We start from the raw sequence: 23,230 nt of genomic DNA, 5'->3' as shown, positions 1-23,230 counted from the left end.
AGAGGGTCCCCATATGCTGGGGTAAGCCCTTTTTATATGAGAACACTCCATGAGTTTGGCAGTTCATTATTAACTATCCAATATTTAACTAAATTTGATTTGATTAGAGGTTTGATAATTTGAAGTTGGATATTTACTGTCTGTGCTTCTAATAATTTTTTTTTTTTTCAAGTTTTATAGATTTTTTATTAAGGAATAAATGTTTACAATGTGAGAAAATTAGAGAAATTTTAAACAGTACAGTTTACATATCAATACAATACTTTTCAGGTAATACATGGTGTGAAGTTAGTCATCATAATCATACATTTTTCCATGTTTATGTTCACAATCAACGCCATCAAAGTATTCTTGTGATCAAGTGTGCATTCAAGGTATTTATGCCTAGGTTGACTTTCCATTCTGTTAATGAATATATTTAAAGAGTAGATAGAAAGAGAAAGATTATGAAGAAAAAAGAAGAAAGGGAGATGGGGGGGGGGGGGGGAGAGGGATAGGGGTATTTGTACTTTGTGAGTCGATAATTTTTGCTTGGATACATCTAAGGTCAAATGCAGTCCATCACAACTGGACTCCACTCCAGAGGTCCAAAAGCCCCTGGTGAAATTGTATGTTATTTGTTGTTAAGTAATGTAAACAATCTAATTGTAACATTTCTGTAGTCTGGGCATGCCAATCCCGGGCTGTTGGAGGCGTGCTCGACTTCCATTTTTTTGGGATAAGTTTCTTGGCACTGTTTAGCATTATAAAGAGAAGAATTTGATGCAATTTATTTTGTAATTTCGGGATCTGAAGGAACATCAGATGGTGAAAATTAGGTGCTATGTCTATATTTAGTACAGAGGAAATAGATCTGAAAACCGATCTCCAAAACTCCACTATGAGAGGACATTCCCACCATATATGTTGTATCGTGCCTTCCTGTCCACATGCCCTCCAACATCTATCACTAATCTGGGGGTTAAGTTTATGTAATTTATGTGGTGTTAGGTACCATCTGCTGATAAATTTTATGTGCATCTCTTGTATTGAGGCTGACGCAGAAGCAGATGCAGCCCTTCTGAATGATTTAATCCACAATGTAGTTTCAACCGCGGTGCCCAATTCTGTGTCCCAGGATCTTGTATAATTTGGCAGCATATTTTCCTTTGGCAGCAGTAAAATTTTATAGATTAGTGATATATTAGGTCTAGGCGGGGTGTCTTGTGTACACATTTTTCAAATGTTGTGAGCTCTCTTTGCATGCTTGATTTTTGTCTGTGTGTGGTTATGAAATGTATTAATTGCACTCGGGTTAACCATGTAGGGAATGTTTTTACATCCCATTTCTGTAAGTTCTCCAACGGGACAATTGTCCCATTCTCTATTGCAAAGTGCAATGTTCCATCTCTAAGTCTGTAGGAGGGCCTTTGAGAAATAGTGGTGTTTCCTAATGGGAGATCCACATTTTCTCTAATAGGGAGTAGTGGTCCCACTCTAGTTGAGATATGTGGGTTAGTGTTTATAGTCCTGTCCCATTCGTCAATAATGTTTTGTAGTTGTTGTACAAATTGGCTAGGTACCGAGATCGGCAGAGATTGGAATATGTATAATAACCTAGGCAGTATGTTCATTTTAATAATACCTACTCTGCCTAGCCAAGACAGGGGTTTGCAATTCCATGAACATAGATCGTCAGAAATTTATTTTTTAAGTTGCGAATAGTTATGTTTGAAAAGAGAATTTGGACTAGCTGTCAGATATATCCCCAGGTATTTTATTTTCTCTGGGGCTATAGTCAATCCATACTCCTTGGCCATTTGTTGTACCAAGTGCGAGGGGGAAGTTACGTTGAGTAGTTCCGATTTAGACACATTTAAATGGAAGTTGGAGATTTGGCCATAATCTTTTAATTCTGAAATTAGAGCCGGTATGGAGTGTTCAATGTTTGTCAGGGAGAAGAGTATGTCGTCTGCATACATCATTAATTTGTGTTCTCTCTCGCCTATCTGTATGCCCCTAATATTTGCGTTGTATCTAATTTTCTGGGCCAATATTTCAAATGATAAAAGAAACAACAGGGGGGAGAGGGGGCAGCCCTGACGGGTTCCGTTAGAAATGGGAAATGAGTCTGACAGTGTGCCATTAACTTTTACCTTTGCGTTGGGGCCTGAATATAAGGAAAAAACCATATGGAGAAAATTGTCTCCCAGATTCATATTAGACATAGCCATTTTGAGAAATGTTCTGTCCACCCTATCGAAAGCTTTTTCAGCATCAGATGCGAATAGGATCAATGGACATCTATGGTGATTTACATAATCTATAATGCGCTGGGCTCTAATGGTATTATCTTTGGCTTCCCTGCCTGGTACGAAGCCAGCTTGATCTGTTGATATTAGTTTAGGTAGGAATTTATTAAGTCTAGTGGCTAATACTTTGGCTAGTATTTTTACGTCTACATTCAATAATGAAATTGGTCTGAAATTACTGGGTCTATCTTGCGATCTTCCTCGCTTAGGCAATACCGTAATATGGGCTTCTAGCATTCTGGGTGGTAGAGACTTAGTATGTATTAAGTTGTTGAACATGGATGAGAGATGTGGTATGAGGATAGGTTTGTATATTTTATAATATTTAGTGGAGAACCCATCAGGGCCAGGGCTTTTTCCAGAGGGAAGATCTTTAATTGCTTTTCCAATTTCTTGTTCAGATATAGGGGAATTCAGTTCTGCCCTCTCTTCATCACTTAGCTTCACTATGGGGAGATTTGCCATATAATCTGCTATTTTTGTATGTCTATCATATAGCTGTGTTTGTAATGGGGACGAAAGCGTATTTTTCAGATTATATAAGTCTTGGTAGTACTATCTAAATTCTGCTGCTATTCCCTTCCTGTCTTTTACCAATGAGGCGTCCTCTCTTTTTAGGGAGTGTATGTATGATTTGAATTTTTTGCGTTGGGTGGTCCTTGTCAGTAATTTTCCAGGCTTATTCCCCTGGTCGTAATATATTTGCCTAACGTATAAGGCTTGTCGCTGTGATTCCTGTAAAAGAAATTATTTTAAGTCCTTTCTAGTTTGTGCTCTGTGTAGATTGCTATATTATGTGGTTCTCTTTTATGTATTTGTTCTAGCTTCTGTATAGAGGAATGTAAATGTTCATGTTTGTACATCTCTCTATTAAGTTTCTCGCCCTAATTTTGATGAATTCCCCTCTGACGACGCATTTATGTGCCTCCCATGTTGTGGAGCTTGATGTGTCTGAGTCTGGGTTGAGTGTAAAATATTCCAAAATAATTTTTCCCATGTTTTCTACAGTCGGAGGGTCTGTCAATAGGTAGTCATCTAATTGCCAAATAAAGTCAGTAAGGGGTGTTTCGGGCCATATCATGGAACAAGTGACCGGGACGTGATCGGTCCAAGAGATTGTGCCTATATCACATTTGGTTATTGTAGTTAAGCCCAATGAGTCTGTGAACAGGTAGTCTATGCGGGAATATTTTTTATATACGGGAGAGAAGTAGGTGTAGTCTTTAGCGGTAACGTTTAAGGTGAGCCAGACATTGTGTAAATTGAGATTCAAAAGTGTTGTTCTGGTCGACTTTAATGTGGATTTAGGGACGTTTGAAATATTATTTGATGTGTCCCATTGGGGATCTAGGGGGAGGTTGAAGTCTCCTCCCAACATGAGTAAGCCTTTTCAGTTATCTAAAATAAGTTGTGAAATTTGTTTGATGAAACAATGTTGCTCTTTATTAGGGAAATATACATTTAAGAGGGTTATTGGCCTTCCATATAATAAACCCACTATTAAAATGTATCTGCCTTCTGGGTCTCTTATTATAGATGTTGTTTGTAGGGGAATTGACCTATGAAGTAGGATCCCTACTCCATTCTTTTTTTTTGTTCCGGATGCAAAATACATGTTCGGATATTTGGGGTTAGACCACTTAGATTATTTCCCTCTCTGGAAATGTGTTTCTTGTATATAAATAATGGAGTGATTATTTCTGGACAATTCCCTCGCAGCAATGGACCGCTTACCTGGACTATTAAGTCCCTTAACGTTTAATGTCATTAAGGTGATAGAGTGCTCTATTTTTTGGTTTATTTTACGTGGGGAAGGAGGCATTGTTCTATGAATGGACCTCTATTAGGCAGTGTATTTAAGATTAGAGATTTCAATTTATGCTATCCAATACCGACAATTGGTGTGTCTGGTGGGTTAGGTAAGGGGGAATTTAGGATAAACAAGGAAGAAAGGGTAGTTGAAGGGTGTTAGTTGTATAGAAAAGGTTAAGAGGTTAGGGAGGGGAAGGAGGAAATGTAGTTTTTAGAAAGAATTCAGGTATTAGATACCTGAGAGTAAGAGTAAAGATCAAGGGATATGTCCCCATGGCTTAGGCATATAATAGTTATTATAATATATCAAAACAGTAAAGAAGGGTATTTTCCCTTTACACAAGAGGGAGGGGGAGTGACGTAGACATCAACAAACAGATATATATTATTATAAAGGTCAGAACCTGCTTTCAGAACATTTGTAACATGAATACATTATTGTAATTTATTGGTCCAGACATATGTCCGAACAGCATTAAACACAATGAATTCTTTATAACTATACAACAGCCCTCTACTCCTATAAGTTGTATTACGTTCCTAGATAATTAGTTCCATTAATATCTATCTACTTCTAAACATTCTTTTATAACACAAAAGTTCCAGGATGTCGTATATTTTAAGAAAAGTGACAATATAAGACATGAAGTTATAACTCAGGTCTATTTAAGAACCATGCTTCAACCATAAACTCATGTAAACCAGAGTATATTTTGAACTTAAAGTAAGCTTTCTGCTAATTGTAAAATTAGTTTCTAGCCCCCATGTGAGGACATGTTGCAATCTGGTTCACAATTTTAATTACTAATGTCAACTGTTCCTAATTCTATAATTTGTAAAGTCGTTAACATATATCCAGAGGTATCTCACCCATTCCTGATCAAATGTTCTGTTTTCTTTCAAGTCCTTTAGGTCCGTGTAAGTAGATCAAACCCTTGAGCCTGGTATCAGGCTCTACTTTGACGTGCTTTCCTCAGGACTGTTGTTGCTGTGGTCAGCAGATGTTGTATTATCCAGGGGTGCTGGGTTGTCTGGGATATTGATAGATAGTATTTGACAAGACTGTTCCAAGTCGTTCTCATTGCGGTATATGGCCATTTTGTTATCTTTGATCGCCACTATAGATACCGGGAAGCCCCATCGGTATGGTATTTTGCTGCGTTGCAGTGTTGATGTAATGTGTGATAGAGATCTTCTCTTTTGTAGAGTAGTAGGGCTTATGTCACTGAAGATTTGTAGGGATATTCCTGCATGCTGGAGAGGTTGTTTCATCCTCACACAATTTATGATTTCTTCCTTGTCCTGGAAATTCAACAGTTTGGTTATTATATCCCGCCGCGGGGCCTTTGTTGGCGGCCTAGCCCTTAGGGCTCTATGGGCTCTTTCTATGGGAATCTCAGGGGCACTAGGTTTTCCTTTAATTGTACGAAATAGGTCCTGGAGATATCCATGTATTGCAGATGTTGATATGGACTCTGGAACACCTCTAATACGGAGGTTATTGCGGCGGCCGCGGTTGTCTAAGTCCTCAATTTTATTACTCATGGTCTGTATTATCTCTTCTTGGGCTTTTATTTGATTTGTGAGGTGAGCAACGTTAGTGTTAATGGTGGCCCGCTTTTCCTCCATTGTTGTTACCCTATCAGAGACAGCTGTTATATCTTTGTGAAGGTCTTTGTAAAAAGATCTAACTTCGTGCATGAACATGTTCATATCTTCTTTTGTTGTGAGAGAGACTAGATCACTTTTTGTAACATAATTAGAAGGCAGTTCGCCGTGTGTTGACTCTGCGTTATCAGATTGTGTTCCTCCTGAGCAGGAAGAGTTAACTGGCATGAAATCTTGTTGATCCATAGGTTTTAAGTATTGCCCAAGAGTCCTGGATCTAGTATTTTTATCCCCCTTAGAAGATGTTTTGCTTTTCATTGCCTTTCAAATAAATATATTTGGTTGTGTTTTTATTGTTTTAATTATGTTTGTAGTTATTTGGCCTGTGTTGGTTCAGTTTGTTTGTGCAGATATTCTTTTTGCTTTTGTACCCCTTAGTAGAGTCTGGTGTTATTACCCTGCTTTATTGTAGAATTCTGTGGGACTTCTATTAAGAGATCTAGGGCTCGCAGTGAAAGTTTTAGCGCCCTTTGTTTTCACTCTCTCCCCTCACCAACATACGCAGCTCCCAATGTGTATTGAGCCCGGCTCTGGGCCTAAGTTAAAATGGCCGCTGCTGCGTGTTATAAAAGTTATTGAGTCCGTCCGGACTCTGCAGCTCAGCCGCCTCTGCTCGTCCCACTGACAGGTGCCTTTGCTCAGATCGTTATTCCGGTAAGCTACTAGGGCATATATATGCGTTTTCTCACCTAAAGTCTTTGCTTATCTCCGGTGCAAGGGCCGGTTGTTTGCGGTTCTGGTGTGTGATGATGCGTTCACTCCGTTAGGTGCTTGTAAATTGTGCCGCATCCACTGGTATATTGGTCGACAGCTGTGGTCTCTGTCTGTTCTGTCGAGTGGTGTAAAGACTGTGGGCTGTCTGTATTTACAAGTTCAGCTGTTGCCAGTTGCTTCGCCGTTATCGGTCCAGCTTGCCTCCTCTTGTCCTTGAAGAGTACTGCTCCCTATTTGTTCTCCGCCAGTTTACCCCTCCGGTAATAGTATAATTTAGGCTATTTAGGGAGCCTTAACCTGTGATATTAGTATTTAGCCTGCCATGGGGCCTAGGGGTTCTAGAACTTAGCTGCCATTGTCCTGTGTGGCTGGACTCCGCCCCCGCTTCTAATACTTTTAACCATTTATAAAAGAAACTTTTTAAGGATTTCTCTGCATCAGGGGATATATTATATTGTTCCAATATCATTTGTTTCATCATCTCCCCTGCAAATTGTGCAATGCTAGGTGCTTATGGTGACTTCCATTTAGCTAATATCATTGCCCGACCTTGAAGTATTGCCATATTGATTAAATTGGGATTCTCACGCCAGTCTGTACTCTGGTATAGGAAAAGCACCCTTCTATTATTTATTTGAAAATTTTGATCTAACATCTTATTTAGCCAGTATTGTATTTTGTACCAAAACTGCTTAATTTTTGGGCATGCCCAAAGACAGTGTTCTAGATCTGCATCTTTTGATCCACATTTATAACACACTACATCCTTATTCCTGTACCATCTCATTATTTTACTAGGGGTAATGTAGAGTTGATTGATTACTTTAAAGTGCGACTCTCTCCAAGTAGTTATGTTAGTTACCTTAACTGCTGTGTGAAGGCTATCTGCTATTTCAGACATTTTAAAAGTAATATGACTTCCCCGCCATTTACTCCTAACAATCTGTAGTGTAATTCTGATTTATGTTCCATCTGGATATTATAGATCATATTAATTGCATATTTCTTTTGTGGGAAGGTTCTGATAACTTTTTCTAACCCTCCTAGCTGCCAATCTCTCCCGTATCTCTCTTGTAGTTCATTATATAAGTGTCTGATTTGGAGATATGCGTAAAGTCTGTATTAGGTAGCGGATATTCCCTTTTTAACACGTCAAAAGATTTGATTGAATGAAGTGCGGTATCCTGTAATTGTATCATATTGATAAGTCCCTTCCTAAACCTTCTGTGGAATATCCTTTTCACTGCATCCTGGTTTGAAATTTGGGTTCCCCAGGATTGGTAGGAAACTGGAGACACACTGTCAGGTTCATATCAGGTTCTCTAATTTCACTATGAGGTAACCCAACCTCCTTTCCCTTTAAATGCACCTTGCTCAATCATACAGATGCTTAGTATTTTTCATCAGTTGTTCCAGACAGGTGTAAACTGAGCTTCCTGCCTGTTTTCTAAATATCTGACCATTCAGTTTGTTGTGCAGTGAGAATTGCAGCATTCTGACATATTCAACCGCCTTATATTGTTTACTTACTACCACTTACCGTTACAGACTGAAGCGAGGCTACTCTGCAAAACTTCCAGGCTAATTCCCGGACGAGATTCCGGCATCAACTGTGCATGACTTGCATGCAGTTTCTCAAGCCTTCTCCATCAGTGATATCCTCCAGCACCAGGGGGTCTAATGAGACTTGTCCTCTCTTTCTCTAAGGGGTAATTTAACTTACCGGAGGTACACCATCAGGATCCTCTGGTCATGGAACTTTGCTCCTCCCACTTGTGACGTCACACAAATGTCACAAGATCTCCAGTATCAACTCTGCTCTGGTATTCAGCTACCTGGTAATCTGAGGACACAGAACCGGCTACTGCCACCAATGATATCAAATACTGCAGAACTAACTTCCCGGTTGTTACCTTTCAGGATTACTGCTCCCAAGACCTCCACTCACGGAACCTGACTCCTCCCACTTATGACATCATAGGAGTACTATCTCCCCAGATTGCCTAAAAGTAAGTGCAAAATCTTTTCTAAAGCAAATAACTGATTTACACTCCTTACAGACTGTCTGTTAACAGGAATCAAAGTACTCAGTTGACATTTGACTGCAGTTTGCTCTTATGAGTATTTGACCTGTTTAATATCCAATACCAACAATTCACCTTAAGCCTCCTTACCTTTCTGCCTTATAGGAAGGTTAGAAAAAGGGTGAAACAAACTATTAATTTTTCTCAGCTCTTGCAGTTGTGATTCATAATCCTAACAAACTAAAGTAACAGAATACTGACTGACTGACATAATACTAAGCCTTAAAAAAAACATGGATCCAGCAGAGCTGCCACAGTTTGTATACACTTTATCTCAAAGAGTTGACCAGATAGGTCAAGGGCTGTGGGAATTGCAAATTGAAAACCAAGCCCTACACTCTATAATAAAAGACTCCATAGCTCTAAACCCAGCTGTAAATGAACCTATAGTGTCTCTGCCTGACACTTTCTCTGGTGAAAGGAAATTCTAGAGGCAATTTAAAAACACCTATAATCTGCTATTTGACCTAAAAAAGAAAACTTACAGTACAGACAAAATAAAGGTCCTAACTGTTATCTCCTTTTTAAGAGGGGAAGCCAGGGCATGGGCGGACCAATTGTATGAATCAGATGATCTCATCCTAAATTCTTTAGCAGAATTCTTTAAAGCAATGGATGATTTATAGGTATGCCACAGATTCCCAATGGAACGCCATTGCACTCAAAAATCAATTTAGGCTGGGGTTATCAGAGGCCATAAAGGATGAGCTAGCTTGCATCAAACTCCCCAAAACCCTAGAGACTTTGATGACTTTGGTTGTTCAAATTGACAGACGACTCAGAGAAAGGAAATTTGAACGCAATGTCCCAGATTATCCACCTAGGTCTGCCCGCTATTTTTATCTTGAAAATTCAACTCCAAGTAATAGCAAATCTGTCCCAGAAGTGATGGAGATAGGTGTAATCAGGGGGCTGTTATCCACAGAAGAGAGGAATTGTCGCAGATCCCAACAACTATGTATGTACTGCGCTAATCCCAGTCATACCGTAAAGGACTGCCCTCTTTTATTGAAATCAAAAAGAAGTAAGTTTCAAACAATACATTCAGCAGTAACCACTGAACAAAAGCCTAATTACTGTCAACTTTCTCTATTTTTACAGTGGGACCAAAGCAGATTGAAAACCGAAGCCATCCTTGATTTCGGTGCATCAGGAAATTATATAGATAACACGTTGGTTGTAAATAATAAAATTCCACTTGTGGTGAAGCAGACACCTGTATTGATTAGAGTTATTGATGGTTCTACAATCACTACAGGACCCATTACACACAACACCATACCACTCTTGGTTTCCACACCCTGTGGTCATTCTAAATATTTATCTTTTGACGTGTTACCAGCTCCTCTTTTTCCAGTAGTATTGGGGTTAAATTGGTTGCAACTCCACCAACCCAACATTAACTGGGAAAATTTCAATGTCACACTAAGTTCACTCTATTGTCAGCAAACTTGCTACCCTCAGAAGCTCCTATTACAAATTCCTGGTACAGAATTCAACCTTCCAGATGAATACTCAGATTTCTTGGACGTCTTCAGCAAAAAGAAAGCCGAAAACTTACCCCCACATCGGTCTTATGACTGTCCAATCGAACTGCAACCTGGAGTATCTATTCCCTACGGACATTTATATCCCCTCAGTCAACCAGAGTTAAAACACTTAAAATAATACCTTGATGACAATTTACGTAAGGGGTTTATCAGGCCATCTATAAATATCACCTGCAGGAGCAGGGATGTTTTTCGTGACAAACGAGGATTCAACCCTAAGATCAATCATTGATTACCGAGAATTAAATAAAAGGACCATTAAGAATAGATATCCTCTCCCCCTTATACCAGAGCTCATAGAACGGTTAAAACATGCAACAATATACACCAAACGCGATTTACGTGGAGCATATAATTTGATTCGAATAAGAGAGGGAGATGAGTGGCTGACCATGTTTAGGACCAGATACAGACTATACGAGTACACGGTTATGACGTTTGGCCTGTGTAACGCCCCAGCCACTTTTCAGCACTTCATCAATGATGTTTTCAGAGACCTCCTAGATGTATGTATTGTAATTTATCTGGATGATATCCTTGTATATTCTGATACATTAGAACAACACATAAAAGATGTCAGGAAAGTCTTATCAAGACTCAGAACACATCAATTATATGCCAAGCCGGAAAAATGCACATTCCATACAAAGGATATAACCTTTCTTGGTTATCATATAGGACCCTCTGGAATAACAATGGAGGAAAATAAAGTACAAACAGTGAAAGAGTGGAAGCAACCCACAACTAGGAAGGAACTCCAGAGATTTCTTGGGTTCGCTAACTATTATAGAAAATGTATTAAGGATTACTCCAAAATTGCTAAACCTCTCACATCTCTGACTAGTTCTTCCATTCCCTTTCAGTGGACATCGTTGGCTACCAGTGCATTTGAACACCTCAAACAAAGGTTTACGACGGCTCCCGTTCTACATTTCCCAGACCCGGAATTACAATACATACTAGAAGTAGACTCTTCTGACTTTGCAGTTGGTGCTATATTGTCACAAAGGAAAACTCCTGATTCTCCGATACACCCCGTTTCCTTCTTCTCTAAAGTCATGAATCCAGCCGAAATCAATTACCCAATCGGTGAAAAGGAACTTTTAGTGTTAGGAAATCCCTGGAACATTGGAGACACCTTCTCGAGGGAGCTTCTAAACCTATAATAATTTATACAGACCACAAAAATCTCGAATTTCTTCAAAGGAACCAAACCCTGTCTGCCAGACAGGTACGTTGGAGTCTGCATTTCTCACAATTTAATTACCATATTATATACAGGCCAGCAAACAAGAATGGGAAGGCTGATGCCCTATCAAGGAAAGAAACCAGGCCACTTCCCCATTCAAGCCCCACACACATCATACCACACGAACGATTCCTCTGTGTAACCAGAAATCAAGATCTTAAACATAGTATCCGCTCTTCCTTAGCAGAAGATAACGGTATACCTTATCAGGAGTTAACAAAAAACCCAGATGGTCTCTATTATTATAAGGAACAACTATATATTCCACCAGATTTACGATCACGTATGCTCCAAACTTTCCATGATTCACCTATCTCAGGACATCCGGGAGTTACTAAAACCTTAGAAAACATTTCCAGACAGTTTTGGTGGCCATCAATGAGGAAAACCATATCAGATTACATATCAACTTGCACCACTTGTGTCACCACCAAAGCCGAATGACAAAGACCATATGAACTTCTCATGCCAATTCAAACCCCAGATAAGCCTTGGCAACATGTCGGCATGGACTTCATCATAGATCTTCCTATGTACAAAAATCACACAACCATAATGGTTGTCATTGATCTATTTACCAAAACGGCACACTTTATACCATACCGTAAACTTCCCACTTCCAAAGAAACTGCTGACCTTTTCATAAAAAACATAGTAAGACTTCATGGAATTCCGCCTATACTCACTACGGATCATGGTACTCAGTTTACCTCAAATTTCTGGAGGAAGCTGTGTGAAGGTCTCCATATCGACCACAGATATACAACATCCTTCCATCCACAAGCAAACAGGCAAGCTGAAAGATTAAACCAGAGGTTGGAACAATACATCCGTTGTTATTGCTCCCATCAACAAAACAACTGGTATCACTATCTCCAATTAGCCAAATTCGCTTTCAACAACTCCATCAACTCATCAACTAAACTTAGTCCGTTCTTTGCTAATTACGGTTTCCATCCTAAGATTCTGTTAACGGACACCGAACCGTCACCACTAGTGGATGAATTCCATAATTCTCTGCTTGACACTTTTAAATACCTCTATCAGAACATCACGACAGCACAGTCTATGCAAAAGAAATTCCATGATCTACAAAGAAGGCCAGCACCTTCCTATGCTGTAGGGGATCGGGTATGGCTCTCCACAAAAAATCTAAAGCTACAAATGCCCAGTAAGAAGTTCTGTGGATTATTTATCGGACCTTTTTCAATATCCAAGATAGTTAATCTCAATGCTGTAACCTTGGATTTACCATCATCTATGAAAATTCATCTGACATTCCATGTGTCCCTATTAAAGCCAGCAGTACAAATGAGAGATTCAAATCTTGTGCTACCCCCTACTCCTCCATCCTTCGAGTCTGAAGGATTCAGACTCTATCTATTATAGTGTCTTATCTCATTTGACAGTGTAGAGATTTCTTGTTTAATATTATTGAACTGTGGTAATATTAGATCTGATATCTGTTGTAGCAGTACATGTGATTCTGCTATATTTATATGTGAATAATCTAGGTTAACTTCTACCCTCTGTTCAGAGCCCTTGCTTACTGTTTTTTTATCTTTAGATTTGGCGGCATGGCTGGTGATCTGGTTTGGATACATTTTTCCATAGGAAAAAGAAATTCTGTGCTAAATATCCCGTCAGGGATAGTGAGATGTGACTGTCACCACTGGACCGTGGACACAGGGGCAACAGAACACATATAAATAGGACTTACTCTTAGGGGCCTATCTATCAAGCTCCGAAAGGAGCTTGATGCCCCGTGTTTCTGGCGAGTCATCAGACTCCAAAGTATTGTAAATATGATAGTGAAAGACAGCACCTATTTTCCTTCTGGGGCACGGGAAAAGGGTTAGCCAGACCCCAATGTGTATCCAAAAAAAAGTATTTTTCCAGCCACCAGTTAAACTTTAAAAAGACCTTTATTCATTTCTTACAGGGTCCATCATATCAACAACGTTTCAAACCTATGCCAGGTTCTTAATCATGTCTGCTGAATAGTATACAGGTGTGTCTTTTATACCTGTCCAACTTTTATCAGATTGCACAACTGTGCCATCTTGTGGTCAAAATTTAAAATTACATGTGATAAACTATTTAAAGGGATTTGTTGTAAATTCCTATATTTTAAGTTGGTTTCTTCATTGCTTATGTATGTTTATCACATGGAAATTTAAAACCAAATTTATATACATACAATTAAAACCTATACACATTATAGTATCAGAATCAAATATGCTGCTACAGGTACATGCTATCATATATAATCAAAAAAATAATGACCATTCAAAATCTTTGTTTAAGCCTTCAGGTATCATTGTGTTTAATCTGTTTATCCAAAACATCTCCCTTTTTTAAGCATCTGGTCCCTGTCACCTCCCCTCCTGGGTCTGTCAACTTGTTCAATGACTTGAAACCTAAGTTGACTGATGTTATGACCCATGGAGAGGAAGTGACAGGAAACAGGAGCCTCCATATTTTTGTTTCTAATGTTAGATTTGTGTTCAGTGATTCTTGTTCTTACTTCCCTACTTGTTTCTCCTATATAAATCCTGGCACACAGACATTTGATGAGATATATAGCATATGTGCTTCTACATGTTAGATGTTTCTTTATAGGGTATTTGGTTCCCTTAATGGGGTGAAAAAAATCTTTCCCTTTTATTATTGAACTACAGTGACTGCAATGAAGGCAGGGATAACAACCTCTATTATCAGATCCCATTGTTGTTTGTAAAGTCTTCCTATTGCTGCCTATATCTGCCCTTACTAATTCATCTCTCAAATTTTTAGTCTTCTTATAAGCTACCATAGGAATATTTTTAAAGTCCTCCACTTGGGGATTACAGTCTCTCAGTATATGCCAGTGTCTATTTATGATATGTGATATTTTTGTTCCTAGGGAGTTGTATTGAGTGACAAATATCATTCTGTTTTCTTTTGTTTTGTTTTTAGTGCTATTAGTTTCCTTATTTTTGAAGTATTCTAACTGTTTTGTAATTAGTTCTTCTGGATACCCTCTTCTTTTGAATTTATCTTTTTATTATTTTTTTGATTATATATGATAGCATGTACCTGTAGCAGCATATTTGATTCTGATACTATAATGTGTATAGGTTTTAATTGTATGTATATAAATTTGGTTTTAAATTTCCATGTGATAAACATACATAAGCAATGAAGAAACCAACTTAAAATATAGGAATTTACAACAAATCCCTTTAAATAGTTTATCACATGTAATTTAAAATTTTGACCACAAGATGGCACTGTTGTGCAATCTGATAAAAGTTGGACAGGTATAAAAGACACACCTGTATACTATTCAGCAGACATGATTAAGAACCTGGCATAGGTTTGAAACGTTGTTGATATGATGGACCCTGTAAGAAATGAATAAAGGTCTTTTTAAAGTTTAACTGGTGGCTGGAAAAATACTTTTTTTTGGAGTCATCAGACTCGCCATAAACAGCAGTTATGAAGCAGCGGTCACAAAGACCGCTGCTACATAACCTGTCCGCCTGCTCTGAGCAGGCGGACAGACATCACCAGAAATCAACCCGATCGAGTACGATCGGGTTGATTGACACCCCCCTGCTGGCGTCCGATTGGCCATGAGTCTGCAGGGGGCGGCGTTGCACCAGCACCTCTTGTGAGCTGCTGGTGCAATGCTGAATACGGAGAGCGTATTGCTCTCCGTATTCAGCGAGGTCTGGCGGACTTGATCCGCACTGTCGGATCAGGTCCGCCAGACCTTGATAAATAGAGGCCTTAGTGCAACATGATGAGTAATCCCATACCCCTTAGTAGTACTTTCTGTATCAATATATCTTTAAAAATAAAGCGTTCTGACCAAAACCAAAAACACTAAAGGGGGATATTTATCAAAGGTATGTTGAACCTGATCTGACAGTGCGGATCAGGTCCGACATACATCGCTGAATGCGGAGAGCAATACACTCTCCGTATTCAGCATTGCACCAGCAGCTCTTGTGAGCTCTGTTGCAACGCCACCCCCTGCAGAATCTCGGCCAATCAGCCACCAGCAGGGGGGTGTCAATCCAATCTTACTCGATCGGGTTGAATTCTGGTGATCTCTGTCCGCCTGCTCAGAGCTGGCGGACAGGTTATGGAGCAGCGGCCTTTAGACCACTGCTTCATAACACGGGCCCTCAAGCTCCATTCAGAGCTTGATAAATGGGCCTCAAAATCTGATCCTAAATAGGTGTGATTAAACATATTTTATGTCCAATAAATTATCAGTATTGTATGTGGTATTTGTACGTTTCTTGGTATACTGTTTACAAGTTAAAACAATTCTTCCCTACAGAGAATAAAATTTAGCACATAACAAACACGACTGCTTTTACCACAGTCTTGTTCATTGCTTAGCCTCAAGTAAAAAAAAAAATCAAATTCCGGTAATAGTTGTTTGCTAGTTATTTTGGCCCTTAGCAAACAAGTTATAGACGTTTAAAGGATTATCTATTCTTCATTGTCTTCTGAAAAATTTATGATGGACAAGTTATGTAATTAATTATATGTATTAAGATTTGATTTATTTTCTAAGACATACAGCTAGTGTAACCACAGGTCTAATAGAAGAATGTATGTACCTAATTATATACACATTGTATAGACTGATATGTTTGTAGCAATGGCATTATTTTTATATTTTTACTATTTGAAGAGTAGTGCCGTTTGTAACCTCAATAAAAAAAAAAAAAATAAACTATGCAATATACTTTCATTATTTATTTTGTCCCCTTTTCCTGCAATTTCATTATAACAATTGTAAGCTTTTCAGTTCCTGTTAAAAGTGGAAGTGCAGAACACTGTTATATTCCACACAGAAATTGGCCTCAGCAGAGAGAAAAAAAACCTAAGTTACAACATGGCAGCTCCCATTGTTTTATAGACACTAAGAGGTAGATTTATCAATGTGCAGGTAGCGGATCATGACCACCGCACATCGATAAATGCCGACAGCATACTCTGTCTGCATTTATCATTGCACAGGCATTTCTAGTGAAAAGCTGGTGCAATGCCAACCCTGCACATTTGCGGCCAATTGGCCGCTAGCAGGGGGTGTCAATCAACCCAATCGTATCCGATCAGACTGATTGTTTTCCGACACTTTAGAGGTGGAGGACGAGTTAAGGAGCAGTGGACTTATGACTGCTGCTACTTAACATTTGCGGTGAGCTGTAAAGTACGGGGGTAGATATTAGCATCCGCTGCTTGATAAATCTACCCCTTTGTAAGGAAAAAAGTGTGTATGGTATGATTCTAAAATTATATTTTAAAAAAATTGGAACATGTTTATTTGTGATGCACTGTATTTGTGTGTAAAAAAAATATTATTTATTTTAAAAAAGCGAACTTTGTTTTCTTATCAAGTTCTAGGGGTAGATTTATCAATGTGCGGGCGGACATGACCCGCTCTGGCATACGCTGTTGGCATTTATCATTGCACAAGCATATCTAGTGAAATGCTTGTGCAATGCTGCCCCCTGCACATTCACGGTCAATCGGCTGCTAGCAGGGGGTGTCAATCAACCCAATCGTATCTGATCGGGCTGATTTCTGTCCACCACCTTAGAGGACGAGTTAAGGACCAGCAGTCTTATGCACGCTGCTTCTTAACATACATTTCCGGGAAGCCGGAAATTACAGGGGTAGATCGCAGCGTCCGCTTCTTGATAAATCTAGCTCCTAGCCTCTTTCTTTCACTACTTTCTAATTACACAGCTAAAATTATTTTAATTTAACAAAATGTTGTATAGCGTTAAACAATTTATCAATTTTGTCATGATATACTGGTTTTGTGTTGGCTAATTGTCACTTGGTTTCATGATAATAAAAAAAAATATTTTAAAAAGATTTGATTTTTAATTACAATTTATTTATAACTATCTTTAAACACATGTAGTCATGTGGTTACTTAATTTTTAATAAATATGTCAAATAACCTAAAAATATTGTGTATCTAACTTTTTGAAATTGGCTAAGTGACAACTATCCAGTTCAACAATGTTTTTGGAAGGATGGAGAGATGATGTCAAAGGCCACTAGAGTTTCTAACTTTCTCAGAAAAATAATTACTTTTGTCCTGATAATTTGCATAACCTGCTTTCAAATATGTCCCTTTTGTCCTACCATGTTAAGGAAATACCCACAGAAATGTGTAATTCAAGGCTTACATTTATTTGTTAGGAGACATAATATAATACAGTAAACTAAAAATACTTTGAGGAGGAAGAACAGTTGAATAACTTACATGTAGCACTTATTTCTTCATATGGCCGGGTTAATTTAATTTGTAAGTCTATGATGAAACACGCAATTAATGCACTTAGTATTATAGGGTATTTTAAAACTGGTTTAAAAAGACAGAGAATCACATATGTGTTTGATACCAATGCAAATGCATAGCTTCTTATTCACTACAGAAAATCGTAGGTCCATTAAAGCAAAATTAATTAATTAGTTAATTAGTAACCTGTTCTATACTAGTTGGTTAGTTTAATAATGGTATCCATAAAGTGTTAGAGAATTTTAATATTGTAATATTCAGTGGCGTATTTAGGTTTTATGCTGCCCTAGGCACTCAACATTCTGCTGCCCCTCCTCAAGATTTTGGCCTTTTTTGGCCATAATATTTTTCGCTCAGAGAGTAGCTTGAATTGATTTTTTTCCATGGCATTTCCAAAGTAAATGTTCACCATACACACATACGTAGTCACCGACACATACACACACATACTCACACACACACATATATATACGAACACAAACAGGCATATGCAGACACACATATCTATCTGTTGCTGAAATATGTATTAAAAAACAAACAAACACAGAATTCTTGATACAGTATTTCCACAAACACAATACTGAGTGCTGAAAGTCAACACAACTAAAAGCAACAGTTAGCTAAATAAATTAAAAATGTTCAGAGTTACCTCTAAACTGTAAGCTCCATGGGCAGTCTCTTATTATACCCACCTAGAATGTAAGCTCCTTGGGCAAAATCTCCCATAATATACCTGTATAATACTTCTAAAATAACTGCAAGCTTCTTACAAATATAGCCACAAAAAAATAAGCTGCCCCCTCCAATCTGCCTTGAATCAAAAGTGAAAAGGGGGTGAGTCCTTACTGTGTGTCAATCACAGATAAATAACCAATGTGAAAAACCTCCACTTGTAAAGGAACCAATGTATCTGGGACTAAAATGTCCTCTGTTTTTCCAAAGCAAAGTCAAAGTTTATACAATGTCAAAGGGAGCAGCACTCTAATCATGACCTCTTACCCTACATCTGGGATTAATGAAGCTCCTCCGGGATCTGGCACCGGCACCTTCAGTGAGAGTGAACGCACTCAGTGGTCTCCTCCACCTCCGTGGGCGCCCGCTGCTTGAACTTTTCCTCAGATGCCCCGGTACTTCCGGGATGACGTCACCGCTTTAGGAAAGCTGTCGATTGGTTCCTTGGTGGGGGTGTGCTCGGTAGCAAGAACCTCGGCGTCGGATCACTGGATGATGCACAGGATACAAGGAGAAGAATTCGATCCACACCAGAGGAAGTTAAAACAAGAACTTTATTTCATCCTTTAAAACCCAATGGGGTTTGTCAAAAGCAGCACAAAGAGTGAGCGCAGCACCTGGCTTACGCGTTTTGGCATAGGAGCCGTAGTCATAGCCTATGGTGCTGTGTTCCACTCTCCTTTTTTAAGAACACACTGAAAGCTGATTGGCTTAAGCGTTAATAATAAATTAAAAACACACTTGGATGTGCTCACATTGTGGTTTGTTTAACTATTCAATGCCCGGTACCAGAAGAAAGTACATATTGAAATATAATAAAATAAAGAGAGGGGCAAAACAAATATCAGCTTGAATTTGGTAAACACATAAATGAAGTGATAACAAAGTCAAATGTTCAAAAGCTGCAAAATCTGACCTTGGCTATATAGCTAAATATACTGAAATATCACAGCTGTCGTTTACAATCACTAATCAACACTTTATATTGGCATTTGTTATTATTTGAGCAACAGCAGCGAAAACAGAAGCGACACTCTTATAAATTCATCATATGTGTAGCGCAATGAAAGGTGATTGGAACCCGAAACTTTAAACAATATTTCTGTATATATATACCCATTCAATACCAGTCACCCCTTTTAATTAGATTTGACTAGGGACACCAGCATATTCATGAATGTATATTTATACTGATGGCCAATGAACAATGTGAGGTGTGTGACTGGATCATATGCATGAGCAGGAGAAACACACGGTGGAGCTAGATGTTCACTCCCAATAATTTATTATATCGAATTTGGAGTTTAAACCTTTTGGTATTCTAGTTTCTAGCTTAAAAATCCAAAATATTTCTCTTTTGGCTAGTATCTTGTCAAGGTCCCCTCCGTGTTTAGGCAAGACCACTTTTTCAATCGCGCATCACTTGAATGCATTGAGGCTCCCATCATGTTTCCTTACAAAATGTTGCACCAGGGGAGTGGTGGCCTTCCCTACACTGATGGTGGACAGATGTTCTCTTATTCGTGAATTCATATCACGGGATGTGAGCCCTACATATTGTTTCCTGCAAAGGGTGCATGTGATCAAATATATCACATAGCTTACTCGACAGTTGAGACAGGAACGTATGTCATATTTGTTACCATTCACCATGGATTGAAATTCTTTAGTCACCTGTACTAACTCACAAGGGCGGCAATGGTGGCTCCCACACCTGTACATACCTACATGAGTAAGCCAGTAACTCTGGGTATTAGGGCTTATTGTTCTCAATTGTGTCAGTGCCAGAATGGAACCGAGTGTCCTACCTTTTTTGTAGGAGCACCTGATGCCATTATCTACCACCGCTTTGAGGTGATCGTCTGCTGCCAAGAGTGAGAAATTCTTCCTCACAATGTGGCAGATATCATGGTATTGAGTACTGTACTCAGTGACAAAATTCACTTTGTTGGTTCTATTTTTTGGTATACGATTCTTAGGGTACTCCCTAAGTAGATGGGACCTAGGGATAGTTTTGACCACTGCTTCTGCTCTCTCTATTTCTCTGGTGGGATATTTCCTCTCTTTTAAGCGTTGTTTTAATTCATTCGATTCTTTACAGAAATCTGCAGAATTAGAGAAATTTTATTTCAGCCTAATGAGCTGAACTTTTGCTATTGCAAATCTGATCTGTTTTGGGTGGCAACTTTGGCCGTGTAAAATTGTATTTCCTGAGATGGGCTTCCGGTACACACATGTGGTGACTCCTTGGTCGCAAGTTCCTTTTAATGACAGATCCAAAAAATGTATTTTTGTTGGATCACTTTCACTAGTGAATCGTAAGCCCATGTCATTGTCATTCACAAATTCCATGAATTGCTGTAATACAGTTTGACGTAATCTTTGAAGGGGTTACTATCCCCATAGATGCGGCACAGCTCCCACCAGACAAGATATAAATTGGCGTAGGACGGAGCAAACTTGGCTCCCATAGCTGTGCCGCATCTCTGGAGATAGTAACAACCCTCAAACTGGAAAAAATTGTGTGTGAGGAGGAATTTCATCACCCTTAGAATGTACCTCTGAAAGTCCTCACTGAAATTGGAGCGCCTCTGTAGGAAAAAGCGTAACGCCTCTATCCCCTTGTCATGTGGGATAGAGGAATACAAAGCTACAACGTCCACAGTGAGCCAGATATATCTCTTGTCCCATTTAAATTGCTGTACTAAGTTGATGACATGCTTGGTGTCTTTCAAGTAAGACGCCAATTGTATTACCAGCGGTTGTAAGACATAGTCTGTCCACTCAGACAAATGCTCTAGTAGAGAGCCGATACCGCTCACGATCGGTCTCCCTTGGACATTAGTAGTGGATTTATGCACTTTGGGTAGATGGTGGAAGCAGGGGACTCTGGGATGTTCTACACTAAGGTAAGCCGCGGTCTTATCATCCAGAAACCCCTGCTCCCTACCATCATCCAAAATTTGTCTGAGTTCTAATTGGTATGAACGTGTTGGATCTCTGTCCAACTTTGCATAATTCTTAGTGTTATGTAACTGTCGGAACGCTTCCTTTATGTAATCAGTCCGGTTCATAACCACAACTGCACCGCTCTTGTCAGCAGTGCGGATCACTATATTGCTGTTATTTTGTAGGTCCGTTATGGCCTTTCTTTGTTTGTTTGTCAAATTTTGGCTAGAATTTGTGCATGAACCGGACAGATCAGTAAGATCAGCTTCAACCCTCTGTTGAATGGTTTCCAAAATGTTTCCTTGGCTGTGGATTGGATAAAAGGTAGATTTGTCTTTAAGGCTCACCGTCCTATTCACTGTACCAGCTAAACTACCAGATTCCTGTTCTAAAGACTGCAAAGTGACCAAGTCGCACACCTCCTGAAACTCATGCAGACTGTGAACACTGTAATTGGAAACTTCTGAAGACGTAGTGTTGTCTGATGTAATCTCACCAGGACCAAGTGTTTCCTCAATGTTAAATTCCTAATCAGACGATTAACATCTAATAATGTTTGAAAAAGATTGAAATTGCACGTTGGTGAAAACCCCAGTCCTAGTGATAATACCTGATTCTGTTCCTCAGTAAGTGTGTCAGATAAAAGATTAAGAACACTATGTCTCATTTGTAACAAGTTTGGGGACGATTGCCTCTCAGCTGATATCTCCCTTCCCCCTCCCTCTGCGAATGAGGTGGCCCCCCTTGTTGATCCCGGGGCTCTTGAAAACCCTGAGGGAAAACCTGTCCTAGATCTGTTTGTTGGGCCCCTTTTGGTACCATTTGTTTATACGCAAGCTGTGATTGTGACTGTTGTTGTGTGTTTTGTTTTTCACTGCGTATGGAACTATATGTCAATGTAGATTTATAGTTAGCTCCTTGTTGTAAATGGCTGGTCTCTATAGGCCTGACAGTCACATTACTGACTGTGGCCGGTACTAGATTGTATTGAGAAGGGGGGGCAATCTGCCGCCTTAGGCAAGTGCCTTGTTTGCCAAGGCCAAAATATGACCATGGTAATATTGCTTTAATATAACTGCTTTTTTACACTATCAGTTTGGTGAACAAATGGTTTTATACTTAAAAGTTTTCAGTCCTGTTCAGCTTTTCACAAGCTAAATTCTTGATAATGAACAACACATACACGGCGACATTTTTCAAATTCTACAGCTAAAAAAACTGGATAAATCCAGGACAACACTTTTCCATCTAAGTTTCACTTATTAAAGGGACATGAAACCCAAATTATTTTCTTTCATGATTAAGACAGAACATACATTTTTAAACGACTTTCCAATTTACTTCTATTTGGGTTTCATGTCCCTTTAATAAATATTCAAAAAAAGTTGGAACATATTAATGATAGCTTCTTATTCAATTAAAGTAAAACACTTAGTAAAGTAAAACACTTTTAGACTAATAAATACCTGTATTACCAAAATCAATAACCCAAGAAAAATACATGCCCTTTACAAAAAACTCTTAAAACTCACAACTTTTCTTTCATGATTCAGATAGAGAATACAATTTTAAACAACTTCCAATTTGCTATTATCAAATCTATGTTTTCTTGTTATCCTTTTTGAAAAGCCGGTAGAGGTATGTTCAATAAAACTATATGGCAGCAGTTTTGTGACAATGTTATACATTAACAAGAGCCCTAGAAGGCAGCAGTTTTGTAACAATGTTATACATTAGCAAGAGCACTAGAAGGCAGCAGTTTTGTGACAATGTTATACATTAACAAGAGCACTAGATGGCAGCAGTCTTATAACAATGTTATACATTAGCAAGAGCACTAGAAGGCAGCAGTTTTGTAACAA

This window comes from Bombina bombina, chromosome 11 (genome assembly GCF_027579735.1).
Source record: "Bombina bombina isolate aBomBom1 chromosome 11, aBomBom1.pri, whole genome shotgun sequence".
Lineage (NCBI taxonomy): Eukaryota > Metazoa > Chordata > Amphibia > Anura > Bombinatoridae > Bombina > Bombina bombina.
This window is presented reverse-complemented; position numbering follows the sequence as displayed.